The 5612-nt window shown below is 36.8% G+C and overlaps 1 long non-coding RNA gene across 3 annotated transcripts; it reads right to left on the reverse strand.

The window, feature by feature from the left end:
• Window positions 1-401: 401 nt before the first annotated feature.
• On the reverse strand, window positions 402-4585 carry LOC113303466. 3 transcript variants are annotated; one of them, XR_003337518.1, is made up of 8 exons: window positions 3475-4585; window positions 3208-3337; window positions 2654-2879; window positions 2326-2520; window positions 1977-2108; window positions 1609-1697; window positions 1409-1515; window positions 402-726 (listed from the first exon to the last, which is right to left on the reverse strand). It is a non-coding gene; the product is annotated as an uncharacterized LOC113303466 (long non-coding RNA). The 3 variants fall into 3 exon arrangements; XR_003337519.1 differs by lacking the exon at window positions 3208-3337 and having other exon boundaries at window positions 2760-2879; XR_003337517.1 differs by lacking the exon at window positions 3208-3337.
• Window positions 4586-5612: the final 1027 nt, after the last annotated feature.

Consider the following 5612-nt stretch of genomic DNA (forward strand, 5'->3'; position numbering starts at 1 on the left):
CATGGAAACGCTAATGAAAACAGTGTTTAACGCTACATAAAATAGCATTTGACTTGGTCAATGGTATTTATCTAAAATATTTGTATGGTTGATATTAAGAGTAGCTTTTCTGCATTTGATTTATGCTAAAAAGATGAAAAACACTGTTAGAGCATACCACTACACCAAAAATCCCGAATTTACCACGTTTATTTCCGTGGCTAACAATCTAAGCAACGCTTATGTACGTTGCCCATGCAGCGTCACAAATTTTTGGCAATGTATATCAACGCTTATGTTTGTTTCATACGTTGCTTCATCCGTTGCTTTAATTAAAATTAATGCAACTTATTAATTTAACCAACATATATATACGTTGCAAAATATATTACCAGAATCAAAGAAAAAATAGATTACAGAATTTGTAATGAATTTATGAAATTCCAGTATTACAAATAATATTAATCCCTGACCTGATAAGACAATCATTCATCTTACAACGTTATGAATTCCATTCTGAACAAGGTATTAATTAGAGCATGACCTCGTTCTTTTTCTGCACTTGGTAGAATGGACATGAATGATGTAATGAACCAATCCATCCTTAACATTACTAGCTTCGTAAACTACGTCTTTGCAGCCTTCTCAAGCAGTAGCAGGATGAGCAAGCAGTTGAACAACGTGATGCGAGATCGATGCTTGGAGACGCGGAAGACATCCAAGAAGTAAACTGTTCACTCCTGCCACCTGAAATTTACAGTAATATGCCATCGAAGCAAAATTACAAGCACGGAATTTAAAATGAAGTCAGAATGCAAGCATAACAGAAGTAACAGTGAACTATCTTTGCCTTATATGTTTTATCTCATGTGCGGTGTCATATCCACACTTTTTGTTTTGTTTTTCTTTTCATTTCAACTGAAATGAACAGAAGGAAAACAAAGGGAGGAGACGAGACAAAAAAGAACAACATAACTACAAGCTATCAAAATTTGTCACGTTAGATATATCAGTCCATTAGTTGATGCATCAAATCATCCTAGATTAAATATTTTAACCTTGACTCTCAACTGGTGAACTGTCCCAAGCAAAAAGGATGATTGAGACTCCAGTGCTATTTCCTTGGTCATGGTACATCTGACCAGTATGAAAAGAAACCATGACATCTATAGTCTTTGAAATTATGTAGCATGGGTTAGATATGAGAGGGTAAGCAAGATTCTCGATTTCTCTCCTTCGGGTCTATGGGAACCTAATATATTTCACATGATACCAATTCACAAATCACAACCAATGGTACCATGCATAAGCACGTGACTATTATGTTATATCTTTTACACGAATGGAAAGCTTACTCTCTAGATACTAAACACAACCCGTCACAAAAAAGAAAGACTTGAAATGGATCTTATAAAAAACTACAAGTTACCTGTTAAACTTTGGAGAGATTGCTCAAGCTTCCAGCACGCTTGCATGAACACCAACGTGCTGCTGCAATTGCTCTTAAAAGGAATAGAGAAAAAGAACACAAGGCGTCTGCACACCATACAGAACTTGATTAGAAAACAATAGAAATTGGATGTGTTATGGAAAAGAAGGGAGTATTAAGCAATGTTAGTAAGTAGTCACCACGGAGTAGCGAAGAAAGAATTCAAGATGCATGTGTACACTAGTTTGGGAAGATAGTAACTGCCAATGATTGAATACATGAATTGCATCTGTGAAATTAAGATGGTATATTAGTATCATATAAAATAGGTACATCCAACAAGGAAGCATGTTACTTGCAGTAGTCATTTTCAGTTTGAACTGCAGTGTTCAAATATATCTCTACGAAGTTCTATGCTTTTTCCTTTCATTATGACTGTAGAAAATAGAAACTGAAGGAAAATGTCACTGACATACCCTACCTGGATACATATTATACAGCTAACCCAAAAAGTAGGAAAAAAATTTGACAGATCATAAGAAATGCTTGAATTGGCATGCGATCTTACATAAGTAGATATATGGTGGGTCAGCCAGCAAACAGAAGTCAGGGATCTTTACTGCCTTTTCGGCTATTATAGCAAAGCTCCACATTTCAGTGCTGCTAATGCTGTAAGACTATAGTTAAGGTTCCTCAGCAACTGCCAGAAAGAAATAGAAAACAAAATTTAGTAATTATATTTAGACTTTTATAGTTTTCTTTAGCAGGGTTTATCGAAGGAAAAAAAAGTGACATTATCTTTCAGTTCATAGCATCTTGAGCAGCCGTGCATTAGTTTACAACGAAATGGTTTGTTAAGCATGGACTACCCACGAACTAATCTACAAAGATGGGGCATCTGAGGATATTTCTCTTACCCATTTCGAATGAGCAATTAGGGAAGACGTACACCAATTGAATGAGCAATTAGGGAAGACGTAAACCAGTGCTGTGTTGAAGTTGAGAACAAGGGGTACAACTTTCTAAGACATTTGGGGTTTTTCTACCCTAACTTCTATTTCATCTCCTATTTGTTTCCCAATATACACAACTGCAGAAGCTTGCATCCCAACCTGTACGGTTTGAAGATTGTTCATAACTTTAGTCATACAGTAGTAACAGGTTGCTCAAGAAAAAACTAGAAGCAGGAGAAACCATATATAGAACATGATCATGTGCCTTTTCGAAAGGAAATAAAATCTTTACCTCAACCAAAAGTAAACCTGCAATCTGGTTTTTAATAAACTTAAGAATTAAAGCACGGAACATCTTTTGCTTGGGATGCCTCCTCATATATTCTATCAACCAATACCTTAAGATTGTTGTTCCTGCGTCTTCTTGCTACTTTTATATGCATGTTTATCAGTGATGCCATCCCTTCCAACTGACCAGCAGAAAATGGAAGAGGATCTTCACGAAGGAAGGTTTTAATCTGCAATGCAAGCCTGGAATGGTTAAAATAGATAGATAGCCACAGACACAAAGAGAGTTAGCGAGTCCATGTGGTTTCACAACAAAATTGATGTTACAGTAACAATGTCTTTGACATTAAGAAGCTATGAAACAGTATTTTGAAAGTAAACTAATTAGTAAGTTATAACTAAAACTTATGATTGAGAGAAACGATCACAATTCGATAGTTTGTCTGGAAAGAGATATATATCCTAGTTTTTCTGTATTGGTTTGTAACAGAAAACCTGGAACTCATTTCATCAAGATATCTACAGTTCTGCTGGATTTTCTCTTTACATAAACATTACCCTGTCAAGCAATTGAGTGACCTGCAAAATGCACACCGACGAGGTTCAAGATACAAGAATGAGTTTTGGCATGTCCCACAACCCCAACCACGCTGAAATGCTCAAAAACTTTGTTTTTGGGGTTAATAACCTGTAACAACATGAGAAATGAGGCTGATATACCCAGTAATGACAAGCAGAATAGCTACTTCAGATGACAACATGAGAAATCAAGCTAATGTACACAGCACATGCTTAACAGAAGACACAAAACATGAGATTAATTACCTCTGCTACTAGGATTCAGCATGACAAAGCTTCTCAAGTTTCTTCGTTTTGGTTACTACCACGTTGAAATTGAACATGTACAACTTCTCTTAGGCAGCAACACAAACTCAACAATCAGTTCATGCCTACAACTTCTTATACTCAGCAGCACCAATTTCTTGTCCCCTGCAACAACCCATAGCATCTGACTCGAACTTGCTTCTAACAGTCACTGGCAGCAACAATTCATCAGACAATCTTCAGCCGTCACCACATCCTGAGCCATTATCTATAACTTACAGTTGCATCACCCTTCACAATTCAGCTTTAGTAACCCATACAATTTCTGGAACATCACATCCATCTCCATCTCTGTAAATCTCACTTCAATTTCCGCCATTCAGCCACCACTAGTGCCTTCACTGCAAACAATTCTTCTTCCCTGCAATTTCTAACAACAAGCCAACACAGATAAACCATTCAATCATCTAAATTGGATGACCTTTCCCTAATTCTTCTTTAGCTTTCACCATCAGCAGTTCTATCATCCCCATCAACAGTTCACAACCAAGAACCCAAAATCCATCAAACCCATTTTCCCAATCCCTTTGAAATTCATCTCAATCACCACAGCAACCCTAGTTTCTGTTTCTTCTCAATCAACAACACTAACAGCCAAATCAACCTAAACCCCATCGACTTCAACAGCATCATAACTTCAATTTGAGCTCAAACCCCATTGAATCTGGACTTCAATCTTCATTTCCGTCACCACCTCTGAGAAACACAAACCCAGAATCCACTTCCGTCTCAGATTCGAATTATCCTTCCATCTTCCCTGTCTTGATTGGTTTTGATCCAGGATTAAATCTGACTACAACTCCGGAATTAATACCACCATCGATTCTTCTCATCTGCTTTGATTATAACCCACAGATCCCCTTCTCTGTGTCATCTCATTTCACAATCCCATTTTCTCTGAGTTGAGACACAGCCGCAGCCTCCAGTTTGAGTGATTCAAAGTTTGAGTTTGATTTGATTTATGAGATTTGATTCGGATTAGGAGAAATGAATTTCTGAAATCGTGGGTTTGATTTTGGAGATTTAGGTTTAGGTTTAGAAGGGAAAAGAAACGGGAGGAGGAGAACTCGAGGATAGAGATAAGGATAATCCCTATGGACTAGATTGGCCAAAAAGTGTTGCAAATCAAGGAAAAAATGGAGGGAAAAAGTTAACACTACTTTTGTCTATTTCACTCTCCTAACATTTGCTCGCAGTTCAACTAGCATTGAGATTGAAACGCTAAACTGTTCTGCGCTCAAAAAGTAGTTTTAACACGCTCTATATTTTTTATTAAATGTTTAGAAAGAATGTGACGGAGAGAGAGGAAAAAAAAGGGAGAGAAAAAGAAAAAAGAGGGAGAACGTGATGGAGAGAGAGGAAAAATAGGGAGAGAGAGAGGAAAAAGTATGAGAGAAAAATGGTAATGATTAGTTGTTTGGAAAATAAAATCATGTGACGTTGTTTGGTTCAGCGTTCAGCGTGATTCAGCGTTTCGCTGTTAGATTAGAAATACCATAAGACTTAGGAGATTGTCCTAGCTGACGTGAATGGACAATCTAGCTGCTAGATTAGAAGACCATAGGGGTTAGCTTAAGAAGAAAATAAGACAAATGAAAAAGAAAATAGTAGGGAAATAGATAATAATAATAGGATTCCAAAAGACGTTTAAGACCTCAACTATATCAATATACGCAAGCATGTCCTAGTTTCTTTATTTTTTATAGTAATTCGGATATAGTGCCACGTAAGTTTGGATCTCAACAACGTATAAATGTATGCCACGCATATATACGTTGCAAACCCTAAAACCTGAACGTTGCAAAAATCTTGATTTGGTGTAGCGCACTGCTCGGTCGAACTGGCAAGCATTATTATCTCAAGCTTGTTTGTCAAGTTTAGTTGATCAAAATTAAATACTTGCTTTAAACTTCATGACGTTCACCAATTGAAGACGAAGATCTAGTGAAGAGCTTGGAGAAACTTCATCAACAAAAGGTATGTGGAGACTAAAACTTATCTATCACTCAGAAGTCTATTCTATTCTATCTTCTAAAGAGACCAAGTCGTATAGCTATATAGACTTTCATATTATACAC

The sequence above is a fragment of the Papaver somniferum genome, chromosome 8 (assembly GCF_003573695.1).
Source record: "Papaver somniferum cultivar HN1 chromosome 8, ASM357369v1, whole genome shotgun sequence".
NCBI classification, from domain to species: domain Eukaryota; kingdom Viridiplantae; phylum Streptophyta; class Magnoliopsida; order Ranunculales; family Papaveraceae; genus Papaver; species Papaver somniferum.